The sequence below is a fragment of the Manis pentadactyla genome, chromosome 3, assembly GCF_030020395.1.
Source record: "Manis pentadactyla isolate mManPen7 chromosome 3, mManPen7.hap1, whole genome shotgun sequence".
Taxonomy (NCBI): Eukaryota; Metazoa; Chordata; class Mammalia; order Pholidota; family Manidae; genus Manis; species Manis pentadactyla.
In genome coordinates this window covers 190,083,105-190,101,973 of record NC_080021.1, presented here as the reverse complement: position 1 = coordinate 190,101,973, position 18,869 = coordinate 190,083,105, and the positions used below count along the sequence as shown (strand labels likewise).

The 18,869-nt window shown below is 45.4% G+C and overlaps 2 long non-coding RNA genes across 3 annotated transcripts in view; one reads left to right on the top strand and one right to left on the bottom strand.

Moving 5' to 3' along the window:
- Nucleotides 1-13,181, bottom strand: part of LOC130683017 (uncharacterized) — a 32,240-nt gene extending 19,059 nt beyond the window's left edge. Inside the window, exon 1 of the long non-coding RNA XR_008996567.1 lies at nucleotides 11,302-13,181. This is a non-coding gene — a long non-coding RNA (uncharacterized LOC130683017). The remainder of the gene's footprint in view (nucleotides 1-11,301) is intronic.
- Nucleotides 1-15,072, top strand: part of LOC130683016 (uncharacterized) — a 473,713-nt gene extending 458,641 nt beyond the window's left edge. For both annotated transcript variants that reach the window (XR_008996565.1, XR_008996566.1), the window contains 3 exons: nucleotides 5,316-5,417; nucleotides 11,126-11,291; nucleotides 13,725-15,072. This is a non-coding gene — a long non-coding RNA (uncharacterized LOC130683016). The remainder of the gene's footprint in view (nucleotides 1-5,315; nucleotides 5,418-11,125; nucleotides 11,292-13,724) is intronic.
- Nucleotides 15,073-18,869: the final 3,797 nt, after the last annotated feature.

Sequence of the window (18,869 nt, the reverse complement as noted above, 5' to 3'; positions counted from 1 at the left end):
CAAGCTACATTAATTTTATGAAATCCATTCTATTGGCTTTATTTTTCCCATTTTGGTGTGAATGATGACCATTCCTCAGGAATCATCACAGGCTGCAGCCAGGTGCATAGGGATCTTGGATCTGGTCTAGGAAAACTGGTTTACTTTGTATTACCCAAATTTGTCTGAATCTCCCCATGCAGTTTTATATCCAGAAAGCTCTTCCTCCTTCTCTCCTGCTCACTGTCCAGAGCCCAGCTCCTGAGCGGCAGAAGGGTAGGGTTCCCCCAGCAACAACCTAAATGCGCAGCTGCTCACACAAGCACCCAGCAGCATGGGTGAGTGACGTGGCTGTGAGTGTGTGTCAGCCACAGAGCAGGGTGACGGGACAGCCAGGAGGCCCACCCGCAGAGTGGCCCTTCTGCTGGCACATGCAGGTGAAGCCATTTGACACAGGCGTGCTGACAACTCCGTGGCGGCGGTTCTCAGGGAGATGCCTGAGAGGTGAGCACTGGCTTCCTGAGAGTCTCACATGATCCGGGATGCCCTGAGGGCCCTGGGCGCCACAGCCAGCTCCCTGTCAGCAGTGGGGTGGCAGATGCTGGGAGAGGTAGCCTCACAGGCAGCAGCCCCAGGATACTGGGTACTACTGCTCACGTGAAGGTTCTGGAATCTCCTTAACCTCAGGCCTGTGGAAAAATAAACTATGGCTCTAAGATGAAGATAATTCCAGAAAGGCCTGGTGCCAAGTGTCAGCTTTTCCACCTGACTTTCACTCAGGCACAAACATTCTCAAAAAAACCGCAGTATGTCTGTGACCACTAGTAACAGTCCTCCACCGTGGCCAGATATGAACATAAGCACCCTGTCTTTTTCTGCCAACAGTGTTGGGGGCAGCACTTTTCTAACTGCCCACTGCAGGAGAGGTTAGGGGATTCTTTGTCCTTGGAACTGGTCTGTAGCCAAGCTGTTTGGCTTTTCAGTCTTTCCCATTTAATCCATTTCGGAGACAAAGCAAGGGGAAAAAGGTTAAATGTCCAGGGGGAAGATAGAGACCTTGAGGCAAAACTGGAAAGAAGTTTGTAGATCTCCTGACCCAAAGAGCTCACACTACAAAGAGGGAAACTGAGGCCCAGACAGGAAGAGAATTCCTCAAGATCCCCCTGGGAGAGCTGGAGTTCAGTCAGCGCAGACCTCTTTCAACTACGAGCTGAACCATCCAGATTGTCATTCCTTATAATCATAACAAAAGTCGTTTCCCTTCTAGAGAATGGGAGAATAGGTGCCAGCCTGGCCCGGGACATGTGAGGAAAGGTTATTCTGCAGTGAGGAGGGTGTCTACAGCAGCAGACAGTTACACAGCACGTACTTACCCTTCATAGTAGCATTGCCACTAAAGGCTGAAGGTAGAGGGTCCCCAAGGTTTAAGTAAAGACACCACAAAATCTGTTCTCTCAGCACCTTCCTATTTGGCCCAGATGGGGAAGCCAAGGCCCAGAGGAGGAGCAGGAAGCAAGTGCAGGTCGGTCAGGCGGAGGATGGGCTTCAGGGCTGGGCCCCAGTAGGTCTGGCCCTGCTCCCTTCTTGGCAGTGGGTCAGACCATCAGCAATCCCTGTCCTGAGGCTACTGGCCAGTCTTGAACTTGGGACTTTGTCTCAGCTTTCCCTGCAGAGCCAGCTGTCTCTTCGGGCCAGTCGGCGCCAGGCTGATGTCTCATTCCTCTCCTTGGCCCCAGAGAGAGGAACACGCTTTCCAGCAGCCTGATGCCACCCCCCACGGCGTGACTTCTATGTAGTGGCCCAGGTGACAGCTGGTTTGGAGGCTAGCAGGCTGCGGCTCTGAGCCGGGCCTGGCTAGCTCCATGAGGATCCCCTGCCTGCCAGGAGGGCTCGGGTTCTACTGCCCTCTGGCCACGTGTCACAGCAGGACACGGTGAACTCTCCCTGTGACTCCAGGACATGGGTTGGGCTGTGCAGGCCAAATGGGGCAAGAGCCCTGAAAGTAACCTGGGCAACACCCCTGTCCTGGGCTGTCTTCAGGGAGGCAGTGGAACAGAGAGTCTTGACCTCAGATCCCCCAGGTGCAGACCCATCTCCAGAAGCCCGTCTTGTAGAGGAAACCAGCAGATCAGATTAGCAAAGGTGGAGTAGAGGGAGTTGCCTTTCCCCAGAGAGAGTCAATAACATCAGAAAGTAATACCCTGCCCATGACCCAGGCACCGCATTCCTGTGGCTGAAGGGCCTCAAAGATCTTCCAGCCAAGTCCTTCACAGTGCAGGAAAAAAAACGGAGTCCCAGAGAGAGGAAGGAGCTTGCCTTGTGTCACACTGCAACTTAAAGCCAGAACTGAAATGCCATCCTGCTGTCCTGTTCCATTCTCAGCCCACAAACGCTGTCAGAGCATGGAGCTGACAGACCTCCCTCAGGTGCCCAAGGCGTCAAGAGGGAAGGCTCTCTGGGAGACGCTCACAGGCTGAGCGCTGCTGCAGCTGCAGTCACTGCACCAGGCAGCGGCAGACATCACACAGAGCATGTACATGCAGTGCCTTCTTTAATACGTCCAGCAATCCTATAAAATTAGTGCAATTATTATCATCATTCCTATTAAAGCTAGCCCAAAGGCCCTCACTGGACCCCCTCTTGTCCTCCTTTGTCCTTGTTTCCCCTTGACTATTAAGGCCAGTCACCTCCAGCGGACCCCTGGAAGAGGGAAGGGGACATAAACAAAATTCCAGGTATCCAAGATATTGAGGACCACAGTATGGACTCTCTGCTAACCAGCATCTGAAACCCCTCTCCAACCACTGGACAGAAACAGCCTGGGGGTGTCCAGCACTCCTCCCATGTGGCTCACCCTGCAACCAGCATAGGGCCCAGTGGACTCACCAGAGCCAGAGCCTCCTAGCAAGCACAGCTGAAAAGAAGCTTGGCCCCGGTAACCCCAGCCCCTCTATTACACACACCCAGGCTCTGTCTCCTCCTCCTCCTGCTCCTGCTCTCCGCCCTGCAGCCAACTGCCCACCCCCTGGAGGAAGCCACAGTTAGAGACCCCTGCTGTCTCTCTCGGCCAGCCTGGGGATGCCTTGTTCTGGGTATGCCCTTCCTGTCCCTCAGACCCAGCCAGGGACAGTCTGGAGCATGTCTGGAGGCAGTGGCTCAGAGAGGGAGAGGGCCCTAGAAAAGCAACGGAGGAGCTTGAAGGCAGGGGAACCATTCAGCCTGAGGAAGGAGAAACTCAGGAGGATGTAGTCAGTGTTGCCACATCCCTGGAAGGATGTCAGGGGCAGGGAGAGCAGATTCACTCTGCAGGGCTCCAGAGGAAAGAGTGGGAGGGTGCTCACAAGGGGCAGATCCTAGTTCAAAATAAGAAAAAGCTCCTTGACTATTGCAAGAGGGCCCAAGTTACTTCAGATCAAATGGCAAACACATTATACTTCAAGGAGGGGAAGCACGGAGTGAGGGCCCCAGAGGTAGCATATGAATAGAGTCTTAAAGAATGAAGAGAAACATTTATGCAACTAATAACAGACCACCAAAATGTATAAAGCAAAAATTGACAGAACTGAAGGTAGAAATAGACAATTCTACAATAACAGTTGGACTTGACTATCCCACTCTCACTAATGGATAGAACAACCAGACAGAATATAAGCAACTAAAGGATTTAAATAACACAATAAACCAATTAGATCTCACAGACGTAACACATAATAGACCAACAACAACAGCATATGCATTCTGCTCAAGTGCACGTGGGACATTCTCCAGGACAGACCATATGTTAGGCAACAAATTAAGTCACAATAGCCAAAAGGTGGAATCAATTTAAGTGCCATCGACAGATGAATGGATAAACAAAATGTGATCAATCTATACTATGGAATATTATTAAGCCTTAAAAAGGAAGGAAATTCTGACACATGCTACAGAATGGATGAATCTTGAAGACATATGCTAAGTGAAATGTCAGTCACATAAAGACAAATACAGTACAGCTCCACCCCTATGAGGTACCTGGAGAAGTCAAATTCATAGAAACAGAAAATAGAATGGTGGTTGCCAGGGGCTAGTGGGGAGGTGAACTGGGAGTCATTGTGCAAAGGACACAGAGTTTCAGTTTTGTAAGATGAAGAGGTCTGGAGATAGGCTGTATGGTGATGGTTGCACAACAGTGTGGATGTACTTAATGCTACTGTGCTGTACACTAAAAAATGGTTAAATTTTATGTTATATATATTTTACCACAATTTTTAAAAATAAGTAATTTTAAAAACGAAAGAATGAGGAGGGAGTGTTTCCAAGCCATCCACGTGGGGGAGAAAAGTCTAGACGGAAGATCAGCTTGAGCAAGAGCATAGGGGTGCAAAGGCAACAGTGTTCTTGAAATAGTAACAGCATGCCCGTTGTGTAAGATACATAAGGCAAGGGTAGCCACAGGGGGCTGGAGAGCTTCCCTGAAGGCCCTGCTCGGGCTTGCATGCCTCTCTCAGCTCTCGGAAAGTCATGGTCACAGTCGTGGCTTAGAACAATCAAACTAAGAGGAGCACAGGGAAGGTAGACAGGACCAGGGAGAGGGGTAAAGAACAACAGCCCTTCTAGACAGACATTAAAAGGGAAACTACTTTCCAGACAGCTCCAGCTCTCAGCCCTGTGGTGGCCCTCTGAGGTCACCTGAGTGCTGCGGTGAGAGTGACTCAAGCCATTTGCCCCATGAGGCCACCAGCTGAAGGCAGGAGGGATTCCCCTGAAAAATGTAACCAGGAGCAGACGCATCGGTGGGAGGCCCTGTGCAAGAAGCTCCTCTGCCGCGTCATTCCATCTGGGGCGCCGTGCAGCCTCCCTGATGACACATGAGCAGTGATGGCGGGCGTGTCACCCTGCAGGCCCACCGTGTGGTTTTCACCGACTCACAGGAAGGAAAGCGCAGCTGCTAGAAGGTGCATATGGGTGTGAGGAGTGGGAGGGGGCCTCATGAAGTCTTTCAATCAAGTAAACGGGAAAACCCAACTCTGCAATTTACAAACAGTGCCCTGGGGCAGCCCCTTGTTCTCTGTGGGTCTCAGATTGCCCGCCTGTGAAATGAAGGGCTTAGACCTACAACTGCACTGTTATACTCCCAATACGAAGAAGGCAGGACATTACTGGACATGTTTTACTAATGACATAATCCAGGGGGCACACACACGGGCCAGAGGATGAGACAGATGTTCTTTACTTTTCCCCATGCATGGTGTAGGTCTACTTCTAGGCCAGCACTGGTGACCTTAAGTGAGTGAGTCCTCAGTGACCTCCCTTCTCTCTCTCCCTCTCTACTTCCCTGGTTTCTTCCTCTTAAGAGAGAAGGAGCATTATAGAGAGCCTGGCATCCTATGGGTAGAAGAACGAAGGCAAGTCCTTCCCGACCTATCCACAGGGTAGAACATCTATGAACTAAATCTGTGAGTAAAATCAGCTGCCTTTTACCTAAAACTGGTGTGTTATTTTGCTCAGAACACTACTTGATCTTTCTAAAGGAAGCAAGTGAAGTAAAAAATACATATATATATATCCTCAAGGAAGAATTTGCTGAAAACCATATTGTCAAAAGTCAAACTTCCAAATGATCGATTTGTTGTAGTACTGAGAATGCCCTTAATATGATGTTGTAGTTCCACCACCATGATAGCAAAATTGTTTATGCCCTAGTGAGGTGCACTAGCCCTGAGATATGCAGGCTCTGCCATTGGCCCCAAGGGACTTCAGGATTGCCCTTGGGGTCGCCTCCATTCCAGCCAGCCGGAAGCAGAGGAACACACGGACTGGCCCCCGTGGGAGGAACACATCACTGCCACTCACATTCCGTGGGCTGGCTCCAAGTTGCATGTCTACCTACAGAGGGGGCTGGAAGTGTAGTTCCCGAGCAGACAACCCCTCTGCAGTGTCAACTCTGGGAGCCCTGAAAAGAAGCAGTTCTCTCCAGTGGGCAGCAAGCCTTCTCTGACACGTGTCAGTTGCAGACACCAGGCTCTTCTCAAATGCTCAGCATCCTACTGAGACACACGTGTGGGCCTTTCCTTATGCCGGCCGTCTCCTCCATTTGGGCAGACTTACGTTCCAGTCCTGCCACCACCCCTGCCCCAGACGTGGGACATGTGAAGGAATGAGAGGACTTTTCCTTAAACATGGCTCTCACGTGTGTCGAGACATCTTGCCGGCCTCAGCCCTGCCTCCACCTTGCCTCTGTGCCCAGCCTGGCATCTGCCTCAGCCCTGCCATTTCACAAATGGGCTTCCCCTTCAATACAGTCTGTTGTTTTCTCTATGTTTAAAGACTTGTGCCTCATCCACCTTGGAAGGTAAGGCCTGCACAACTCCATGAAACCCAGGCTGGAGGCAGAGAGCTTAGCTCTGAGAGGCCAAGTGGCTACAGACAGGCCATACGGCGAGCTGTTCACGGTGACAGTGGAAGAGGGAGCCTTGCACTTTGAAACTGGGAAGGCTGTCCTGGCCCCTCTTTGACCTCTCCACAGAACCATCCCTAAATAGACCTGGAAAGCACATCTCACTTAAATATAGGGAACAAAATAAGAATGTGGGGACTTTGGCTCCCAGCCAAGATGGTGTAACAGGGACTGATTAACCCTCTTGCTTGAAACAACAAAAAAGAAGGAGAAGAAAAAGGAAGGAGGGAAGGAAGGAAGGAAGGGAGGAAGGGAGGGAGGGAGGGAGGGAGGAAGGAAGGAAGGAAGGAAGGAAGGGAGGAAGGGAGGGAGGGAGGGAGGGAGAAAGAAGCACAAAATACATAAAACAGTGGTTTTTCAAGACACTGGCAGTCACAGCTATGCCTGAGAGACTAGAAGCAAATGCAGTAAGCCCTATGTTGCCCCAGTTTACTGCCTTGGGCAGCATGAGGGGAGCTGAGGCAGACCAGGCAGACCCCCTGAGTTGAAGAGATGGAGCTGAGGGTCCAGAGGCTATGACCCAGAGCGCCGGAGAGGAGAGCTCACGCAGAGAGCGCCTCGGAGATCCGTGCCTCCATCAACGACACACATGTAGGGAACTACTGGAGGTGGAGGGAGGAACCAGTCAACAGAATTAGGGGCAACAGGGCTCAGAGGTCACCCAGGAATGGGAGCAGGACCCACAGCCACCAGTCAGACAGGAAAACTCGCTGTTCATAGGCACGGGGTAAGGCACTCAGCAGTGAAGAATATAACCAGCCCTCATGCACTGCTTCAGACCCACCCAGCACATCATAAAAACTGAGACCTGAAGGAATCGCACCATTTCCCAAGTACTTAACTGCATTCCAGAACAAAAATCAAGATTGATCAAGAATACAAAACATCCATCACCAACAAGGTAATATTCACAATGTCTGGTATCCGGTCAACGCTTACCAGGCATGCAAAGTATCAGGAAAACATAACCCATAATGAGGCCAGTCCATCAAAACCAATTCAGAACTAACACAGGGGTTAGAATTAGCAGAGAGGACCCTAAACAGTTATTACATTGAACTCTCCATGTTCAAAAAGTTGAGTAAACTGGAGAATAAACAAAAGACCCAAATAAGACTTCCAGAGATAAAAACTGCAACATATGAGATGAAAAACACACTGATTTGGATGACCAGTAGGTTAGGATGCAGGAGAAAAGGATTAGTGAGCTTGATGGTGTTACAACAGAACCAAGGCAAAATGAAACACAGAAAAGAAGAGCTTCCAAAAAAGAAGAGCAGCAGTGAACTGTGGGACAAACTGAAATAAAGAATGACCACTTCCCTTGCACATTCACCCTTCCAACTCTTCCCTTTCAGACCCTCAGAGGCTGGTGTATAATATAAGGGTGGCTTTGTCTTCCCAGCATTGCTCTTACTTAAAGGGTTCTAGGGTGGGTGTCTAATAAAAAACATTGTACTTAAGTGAAATATACCTACAGATGAGTACATATATCATGACTATACAGCTCACTTATTTTAAAAAACAATATTAAAAACTTTTTCTTTTCAAATAATTTTAGATTTGCAGGAAAGCTGCAAAGATGGTACAGAGGTTTCTTGGCATACTTCTCTCCCAAGTCCCTCTGATGTTAATGTCCTGCATAACTGTAGTGCATTTGTCAGAATTAACCTTGGCACGTTACTATTAATGAAACTACTGACTTTTTTCAGATTTTATCCATTTTTTTCATGAGTGTTCTTGGATCCAATCCAAGACACCACATTGCAGTTGGTACTCAAAGGTTTAAAGTTGAAACCCTGAACCAAAGCCTTGCCTTCCAGGCAGTCAGCAGTCAGACATGATCAATAGAATAGAGGCCCTGTGGTGTCACTACCCACTATCCACACTTTATGCTCACAAGGACAGACACAGACTAGAGCTCTCTGTTGGAAATCCCCCTGTGTACATTACCAAAGTAGCATGAGCTCACTGGAAAAAAACTAGATATCTGAAGAGTAAGACTGCCCCCCCAAAAAAAACAATAAAAATAGCATGCTGAACACTATTACCATATGAAGCAGAATAGCCCAAAACTTAAAATAAACATAATACACATTTTCATTATGAGACATGGACAATAAATTATTTTTTAAAACCAAGTATAAATAATTCACATTAGATCAGCTAAATGGTAGGACAGATTCAGCTGAAGAATTAGTGAACCAAAAGATCAGACTGAGGACTTCTCCTGGATAGCAGCAGAAAAGTTAAAATATATATGTAAAAGAAAACCTAATAAATAGATTAGAAGCTCCAACATACAAATAATAGGAGGTCTAACTAAAGAAAGAAAAAAACAAAAATAGAAAGAAGAAATAGTTAGACAAATAAAATGGACATTAATTTTCTAGGAAAAGCTAGAAAAAAATCTAGCTTAAGAATTGCCAGACTTTCCATAAAGGACCCAATAGTAGCTATTTCAAGATTTGCAGACCATACAGTGTCTGTTGCAAGTACTCAACTCTACTGTTATAGCAGGAATGCAGTCATAGACATTATGTCAGTGAATGAGCATGGCTGTATTCCAATAAAACTTTATTTACGAAATCAGGCAGTGGCTGCATTTGGCTCACAGGCCAAAGCTGGTCGACCCCTGATCTAAACTACCACATTTGCCAATAGTAACTTCAGAAGAAATGGAAAATCCAATTCGTTTTATAACAAAATAAGAACTTAAATTTGTAATTTCTACGTTTTCCCACAAAGAAACTACAGTTCCAGATGGTTTTCCAGGTGGATCCTTTAAACTTTCATAAAACAGACAATTCCAACTACATATAAATTTTTCCAGACACTAAAAAAAGATGAAACTCCTCAACTTATTTTTCAAAGCTAATATAGTCTAAATAACAAAAACAGACAAAGTATTATAAGGACAGTTATGATGTACAGATCCCCCCCAATCTCAAACATGTACACAAATACAATAATTTAAAAAATAGATACACATAAAGCAGACAGATGGCAATCTTAATCAATGTATAAAAAGTCCATCATGACCAAATAAAGGATGGTTCTCTGTCTTATCTTTTCCTAAATAAGATGGAATACTTTAACAGTGGTAAACCTGTTAATATAATTAACTAAATTAGAAAATTGAAGGGAGACAATTACATAATTATAGCAAAAGCTGCAGAAAAATAAACTCAATGAAGTCAGTTATGAATGAGATTGGGGAAAACAACTTTTGGCAGACTAATATTAGGAGATAAATCCCTTAATCTGATAAAAAGATATCTACCAAGGACCTACCACAAGCATCACACCTAAAAAAGCAAACCTTACAATCTCTTTAAAATCAGCTAAAGAACAAGAAAATAATCCCTCTTTAACAACTATCCAACATTTTACTATAAATAGAAATGAGAGGTTCAGGGATAGAAAGTAAGAAACAAAACTGTCATTCCAGGTGATTTTATTATCATCAGAGAAAATCCCAGAGAATGTACAAAGCCTTAGAACCAATAAGAGTGACATCATATCTATCACCATGGAAATGTCAGAGGAAACAGTACAATCTATAAGATAAGATGAATGAACTTGATCTGCATTATTAATATGGATAAACCACAGTGCTGCATGAAAAAACAAGAGCCAATTGAAATAGAAGACAAGCCCTGTGGTAGTGCTTATGAAATGTTTTGAACACACAGGATAATACTGTGTACTGGTATAAAAATAAAGTAATAGTGAGGACAGAAACATGACTTACTAACTTGAGAGTGACCTCTGGAGAGAGAAGGGAGGGGACAGGAGGCCAGCTGGGTTTCAACTCTAAGTTTTTACTTTTAAAAGGCTCTAAAGCAAATGCTAACGTTTCTTCCATACATATGTTAAATATAGACAGTTTATTATATGTCAATTACACATGGAAAGTGCAGCTTTTTTAAAAAGGCTACCTTGTGTCTTTTCATCTGTTTTACATAGTCTTCCACATACATATATCACTATGAAATGAGGGAGGTGTTTTTAAATAGAGACACCTGAGTATAAAGAATAGTGATTCTGTCTCCCAGACAGTTGCACGTGTCCTTGGGTCAGTCATGGCATTCAGTTATGTCAATATATTTTTGTTCTGCCTTTGATGTTAAAAAGGCCTCCACTCTCTGCTGTCCCGCTTGCCTCCTCTCTCCCCACCTCCCTCTCGCGCCCTCCTCTCCCCTCCTCTCTGCCTCTCACTCTGGCTGGCTCTCAGAAAACCCTTTTCTTCAACTGAGCAGGCAGCTTTAGGAGACACGACAACTCTCAGAATTATAAATGATCATTGCTACGAGGAAATAGCATTTTATAATTTACAACATGCTTCCTCATACCTGTCCTCTGAGTCTCACAGCAATCCTTGGGTACAGCAGTAGGAAAATAAAAGACAACTGGCTAACTATAATTGCTTCTGCTTTCCAAGGAGGGTGGTAAATTTCCCATCAGTGGGAGGATAAATCTCTCTGCTCCCCCTTTCACTTTCAGAGACTGTTAGTAAGCACAGCAGATGAAAATTCAGCCATTTCTTTTACTCCAGCTCCCTCCCTTCAGCAGTGTGATGGCCTCTTAGTTTAAATGGAGTGAGTCATGGACTATGCAAAGATAGGTCCAGGACTGAGTTGGGGGTTGTGGGAGACATTGCTGTCACCCTACCCAAAATGTATTCTTCTCTTCTTACTCACACAGGGCCCTGGTCTTGCTGGAGGCAGGAAGGTGCCCAGATGACAAATTGGATTTCCCAGACTCCCTTCCAGATAAAAGCAGCTTACTTCTTCTGGCCAATGGAATGAAGGAATAAACTGTGGTGCTGTACTTCTGGAAATGCTCCCTGAAAGGGGGACTGACTCAACTGGTAAACTTACTGGTCTTCCATCTTCCACTGCCTGAAAAACGGATGTAATGACTGCTGCTGAAGCAGCCATTTTGCAGTCCTGAGGTGATCTTGATTGGAAACAATAGGCCTGTGATAAAAAAAGCAAAACAGAGAGACAAGAGGAGGTTAGGACATTGATGAGATGACAGTACTACCACACCATCCCTAGAATGCCTATCTTTAGACTTCTTTTACATGGAAGAAATATTTAAACCTTATTTAAGGCATTGTTTTATAGGTCTCTGTTGCAGCAAAACATAGTTCCTAAATGATAGAGATCAATGAGCTAAGCTATCTGTGTTTTGAAGTAAGGAGCAAGGAATTTCTGGGATGAAGGCTATAGTGCTCTAACAAGGGTGAGGCAAACCTCTCTGTTTCCTTGAGCCTTCTATAAAGTCTGCTACGCCTAAGTAGAGGCCTTGTGTGCATGGGGGTGGAGATCAAGAAAAGGGGGTTGTGCTTCCTCATCACTGTGGTGTGAGGCAGGGACAGCACCTGTGAGATAGCAAGTTGATCTGTCTACCAAATTAATTAAAAATAAACAGGATCATAGAGCAGGAGATGAGGAAACATGAACTCCCTTTCATTCCAGAGAGACTACTGATGAACCCTATCTCACTACACGTGTGGTGAGTTTGAACCAATACCATCTGCATCCCACGAGGCGGGCCCTGCGGTTAACATGAGAATTTCAGGAAGCAGTAACTCCATTTTACAAATGAGGAAATGCAGGGCCAGAGAGGTGGGGTGAAGCCAACTGTTCCAGTTCAAGGTCTGCCTGTCTTTCATTACACCAGAGCTACACCTGGGGTGCAAGGGGAGCAGCGAGGGGGGCAAGAGAAGAGTCACCTAGGCACCAGATGGGCCCCACGATCCTGGTGGCCAGTGATGGCGAAAGCAGCCAGATTCCCTCACCATAAACACACTGATGTGCACATGCTGCCACCCTCCCATGTCGGGGTGTCCATGAAAGCCAGACACATATACATATACTAAGAGATCCTTATTATGGTGGAAAGAGCACCACCTTTGAATTTTTAAGATCTAGACTTGAATATCAGCCCACACTTACTACCAGTGTGCTCTCGGGCAAATCCCATGCCCTCTCTGGGCCTCAGTTCTTCCTTCTGTAACAGGAGGGGTTGCCAGATTAAGTTCCAAAGCCCAATCCAAACCTTCTAGGAGACTATATAAAACATATCATTAACAGAAGATTAAATCTATTGTTAAATGAGGATAAATGCAGCTTTATATAAATATATGGTATGTAACAATGAGAATCCACTATTTGAGGAATCACAGTTCCGAGGAGAACAGTTTGGAACTACAATTAGATGAGCCAGCAGTGCATAGTTGCTCCTTCCTAGCCTTAGACCAGCCCCTTACAGACTTGATACATATGATACCACATTTCTAGCTCCTCATACCTAGGTACATAGATATGTTTACATCAGAAAATCTGCCTTAAACCTTGGAAATCATTTCCTTTAAATAAAAATGAAATAGATACAATGGGAATTTAAAATACATTCTGGTACTGTCCCAATAGTGCAAGAGTGTGTGACATGAAGCTGGTAACATCAGCAGGGCCACGGGAGGATTTTATTAGACAAATCCAGTAGTTTATTAAATACCCCAGGGCCTTCTCATCATAAATGCAGCCAAGCGTCCTGAAGTAATGGGGATGGAGCCCCTCATGAGCTCGAAGCTCTTTATTCTGGCATTTAATGAGCAGGAGTAACCAGGGACGGATGGTATCATTTATGAGTCCCCTGAACCCAGGAGAAAGGTGATTTCAAAGATTTCTTTGGGATCTTTGAGGCCTTGCCTATAAAATGCACCTGCATTCACTGGGGTTCTCCTCAACCCCAGGGCCTTGTCTGCGGCTGGACTAGGCTGGACTGACCTGTAAGTATGCCATCAAGTTATTTGCTAAATTATCCTCCAAACGATCATTTGGTCCTGTCTCTAGCAGCCCAAATGATTTTAGCCAAGAAGGGAGAGCTTCCTGTTCCTGCACTTGTACATCAAACCTGAAGAGAGAGCTCCTGCTTGGCATCTATACAGTGGCCCAAAGAAGGCAGGGGTTCCCAAAGAGCAGTGCACACCCCCCACAGGAAGCACCCAAGCGGAGGCAGAGAATGAATAGTGGATTTCATATTCAAATATGAGGTCAGGGAAGGGTGGCCTGAAGAACTTCAATTTTCTTTTCAGACCTGAAAGTTGGGGATTCTATGACATAGAGAATCAAGTGCTACCCAGTGTGAATACTACTACCTGTTATTGAAGGCTTATTAAGTGCCAGGCACAGGGCTAAACACTTTACTTGAATTCTTTAATTTAGCCCTGACACAAAATAAAATTCAGCCCTATATCCCTTTTATGTGGTACTATATATCTGAATATCTGCAGATGAGGGAACGAGGCTCCGGGGCAGCAGAGCACCAAGATCGTCCAGCTCCTAAGTACCGGCCAGGTGTCAGATCCCCAGACCTGTGCTTTCTGATTCTCGTGTGCTTCACCCACACAGGATCAGCGGTTGCGGCCAGCTGGATTGTACAGGAGGCTGGCCAGAGCCCCACGGCGCCATCCCCACTCCTCCATCCCCACTCCTCCTGCAACCCTTGGTTCAAGGTTTGTATGCAAATACAGAGAAGGTTCAGAGGTGAGAGAGCTGGGGAAAATAGAGTTCAAGGGCTGGTGGGGGAAGGCAGGGGGTCTCTTAAAGGTCAAAGGGCTGCCGTAATAAGAACTTGAGAAAGATGGTGAGAAAGAACACTGAAGTTTTCGTTTCCTAAGGGGGACATTCCAGGGAAGGGAAATTCTAGCCAAAGTGTTTCTGTTCCTTTGAGGTACAGCCTTAGTTCCTCTGAGAGATCTTGGCTGGGCAGGATGCTTGAGGCCAGAGCCAGGCTCTGTTCCCCGTCCTCACCATCCCAAACCCCTCCTGGCAGATAGCCATCATCTCTGCCCCCAAAGCCCCCCAGTCTGTTCACAGCCTGAGCTGTCCTGAGGAGCGTGGAGTTCTCTGGCTATGCTCAGATCCTGAGATTACAGTTAACAGGAGGAAGAAAATAAGAGACTTGCCTTCTCTCTCTGTCCCCAAAGGCAGCCACCAGCAGTATTTGTTCTCAGAGAGGCCCTGGGAAGAAGGATGGTCGCTTTCCTTTCTCCCAGAGATAATTGAGGAGAAGCAAGAAACTACCTGTGTTTGAAGGGAAAATGACGACAATTAATCTCTAAGCACAAGGCCTTGTGTTGAATTCTTTGGAAAGAACTTTAAGAGTTTAATGACAATCAAGAGAATGAAATTGAATTAAGAGAAATGGAAATTAAATCAGGAAAGAAGTTTTTGCAAAGGGGATGGTAAAGGAAATTAAAAACAGTAATGCTGAAAAATGTGGTGGGCAGAGCGGGGGAAGAGAGGGTTTGGTGGAAAGGGGGAAAGAGCAGGCAGAGCAAAGCAGGTTGGGAGGAGCAGAGTGCTTAATTCTAAGGACTGTGGAAATTGTTCCTGAGAGACCAGGTGTCTGGCTCTTCCAGTCAGGGTCTAAGATGCCAACTCCTAATGGGGATAAGCTCTCCTTTAGGTAAATAAAAGTCTCCAGTTAGAGTAAGTATAAGAAAATAGAAGACTGGAAGTAGGGTAACCAACTATCCCAGTTTGCCCAGAACCATCCCAGTTTTAGAACTCAAGTGCCAAGTCCCAGAAACCCTCTAGTCAAGGGCAAACCGGAATGGTTGGTCACCCTAATGTGGAAGCAGATGGCCCTGGTTCCAAGCTCTGCTGTGCAGCCAGTAGCTGCATGACTGTGGCTGAGTCACTCCATCTCTGTGAGCCTGTTTTCTCAGTTATAAAATGAGTTATCATGTAAAATGAGTTATACCTCAAAAGATTAAAGAAGTTGCTATATGTCAAGGTATCTAAAACATATGCATGAAATAAAATCTTGATAAATAGGAGTTGATCTGAAGAATATTGATAAGAAGACATCAAATATTAGCAAATGTAAATCTGAAGATTTTCTAGAATGACTCACAGTACTCAGCCTACAATTGCATTCATGGTAAAGGTTTATTACAATGAAAGGATACACAATAGGATCACCAGAAGGAAAAAGACCCAGATAGTGTCTGGAAAAATCCATGCACAGGCTATTTACACCCTTTCCGTCTTGTGAGGAACACATCAAGTACACTCCTTTCTCTAGCAGTGAAAAATACAAGAATGTGTGCAATGTTTCTGCCCAGGAAGCCCGTTAAAGACTCAGTGCCTGAGGATTTTATTAGTGGTCATTGCATAGACAACTTCTGCCTGGCAACTCCCAAAACGCCAGATTCCCAGAAGGAAAGCTGGTGTACAGGACAAATCACACTGCCCATCCTCATCAGTTAAGGAACAGTGGAGATGCCAACTTTCCAGACCACCAGCCAAGGGCCAACCTTGCAAACAGACTTTTCTAAAAATAGCAGTGTCTGGCCTGCTATGCTCTTTTCTTCACATGACTAGGTGGGGTTCACTAGGAATGCAAGGATAATATATGTAAATGGAAACTTGAATCTGGATCTCCAAGCTGTCATGTATACCATCAGATCCCAGCTGGCTGTGCCAGGCTTTGCTGGTCCCAGCTTTATTGGTAGTGGTAGGAATGCCATCCACTCTGCTAAGCAAACTCTGCTCACTACCAATTCCTTGCCAAGAACTTAACCACCAACCAAAGTCCTCTTCTTGGTCGCCTGAGTCAGAACACTGGTTTTTTTTCAGTTTGCTGAGATGAACATGTCTCCAGACTAATCAATCTAAGTAGAAATAGCTCTCACTTCACATGCATGTGCACACACACACACACACACACACACACACACATACACAGGCCAGTTTTTTTATTTACAGTGGGGGCTATCCACATCTGGTGACCCAAAATGCTTGTTTCGGATTTGGGGCACCACCTTCCTCAAAAATGAAGATACCAGAGCAATGAATCAGAGACTGCTGATTTCTTCTTCCCCAAAGGGGAGATGTTAGAAAAATGAAAGTCAATCGGTGTACTAGTGGGGAAGAGCTGCTGCAGATGCTTAACTGGACAAAACAGGGTTTTCTTTCTTAAGCACTGCTGAGCGTTATCGACTGGCTTCCCCTTTAATGTATGTGTTTCCTGGTTTGCTGGGGCTGCCCTGACAGAGTAACACAATGAGGGGACTTAAACAACAGAAATATATTGTCTCTCTGGAGGCTAGAAATAAGAATTTCAGGTGCTGGCAGTGTTGGTTCCTCCTGAGGGCTGTGAGGGAAAAGAACTGGCCCCAACCTCTGTCCTTGGCTTACAGATGGATGCCAGTGCCGTGGGGTTCTCCCTGTATGGCTGTGTCCATGTATCTTCTTCTTATAAGGACACAAGTCATCCCAGATCAGGGACCATGCTAATGGCCTCAATTTAACTTGATTACCTCTTTAAAGACCCTATTGTCAAATAAGGTCACATTCTGAAATACTAGGGGTTAGAACTTCAACATATGAATTTTGGGGAACACAAACATAATTTGGAAAAATGTCAGTGAAAATCAGAACTATTTGTACATGTAACAAACTAGCAATGTTTGAATTTTAGAGTTAATAAATGAAAGAACAGAAGAAAGTAATGGGAGGGATAAAGGGGAGGAGGAAAAGAAAGAGGAAGAGCAGAGAGCTGGGTCAGACCACCAAGCCTGCACCAGGTTCAGAGATTGGTGAGGACATCTCACACCCGTTTGCTTCAGTTTCGGTTTACCACTAAACCCACCAAGCAGTGCAGAGGATGAACATGGCATTGACAAACGTTCCCTGCCTGATGTGTCTCACAGAGGGGTACCCCAAGTCTGGAAGATTCCACAGCTCTCTCACAGCAAGGCATCTGGTGGAGCAAGGTGCTGGTGGAGCACAGAGCCATGGTCCTCGGCCTGCACACCATCTTGATGGATGTGGGGGGATGCCACACCAGTATTTAACGGCCTACCCCTTAGGGAAATCCTTGCCCTGCACAATCATCACATACCTACCTGCACATGACATTTTTTACTGCCTCCTGGAGCCAACTGAAGGTTCCAGAGCAGCAAGCCTGCCACAAAAGGAAGTCGGACAAGGGTTTGTTTTGTTCATTCAGGCAGCACATACTCTACGGAAGGAGGCCCTGCTATGAGCTGAAGGGAGAATCAGAACTCTGTGGCCTCTTGGTCCTTCCAGCTCCACAGCTAGCTAACCATGCATATCTGCCACATCAGAAATACATAAAATGCAAAATCACAGAAGGCAGGGTGAATTTCCCCACACACAGTAGAGACTAAAACAAGCAGTACCATAGTTAAAGCTTCCAAGAGAAAAGGAGGAAAAATTAACACTCGTGTCCATGATGGGCCTGGAATGATGAACTACAGGCCCAATGATCCTGGCCCATGTGACGCCTGTTTCAGAGCTGGACGCTAGCACCTGGAAAAAGAATCTGGAGTCTAGGCTAAACAGCTAGTGTGTGAAATAGAAAATAAGTGTGAAAATAGAAGCTATGGTGAGTTTCACCTCTCCCAGGAACACATCTCTCCTCGTCTACTGTTTTACTAGAACGTGTTCAGGGCACTATTGGGCCCAAAGGCACTTAGTCTTCGCATCCTTGTCTCAGAGACTCGGGCCATTTCCCTAATGTTGTTGTTACTAAAGACTTAAAACGCTCAGCCCAAACCAGTTACACTTCATGTCCCTAGTTTTAATCACTTGGTTTCCGCTCAGCATGTGCTGGCTTGTGTCCACTCAGAAGTGACTAGAATTATAGCTTATAGTTAAGGAAACTTGAGAATTCTTGGGCCAAGGTAGGCTTAACATAGGTAAACATCTAGGCTGTCAGGCTTTCAGAATTACTGTAAATTGCTCATGGCTCTCTAGGGCTTGAGACACTAGTTTAGGAATCCCTATTTTAAAATGAATAAAAAGTGTAATCTATATACATAACAGAGTATTATTCAGCCTTAAAAAGGAAGGATATTCTGCCATATGCTACAACACGGATGAGTTTTGACAACATATGCTAAGTGGAACAAATCAGTGACAAAAGGGCAAAATACTGTGATTCCACTCATATGAGTCAAATTCAGACAGAAAGTAGAACTGGGATTGCCAGGGGCTAAGGGGAAACAGGAAAGGATTTTTTATTTAGTGGGTTTAGAGTTGCAGTTTCACAAGATAAAAAAAAAGTTCTGGAGATGGATGGTGGTGATGGTTACATGATATGAATGTACTTAATACCACTGACCTGCACACTTAAAAAGGTTAAGATGGTATATTTTGTATTACATGTATTTTGCAATTTTTATTAATTTGGGGAAAAAATAGAGAAGGGAATAGCTTAACACTAAGATTCTCAGCTTTAGTACTAGAACTGTATCATCAGAGCCAAAAGTAGCTACATAATAGATTCTGTACATTTTTACGCCCCAGTTCCGTTTTCCTTCTGCTGAATGAAGCATCTTGTTGCTTGAAAACTGGTATTTTCTTATAAATCACTAGTTCAGAAAGTCTAGAGACTTTCAGCC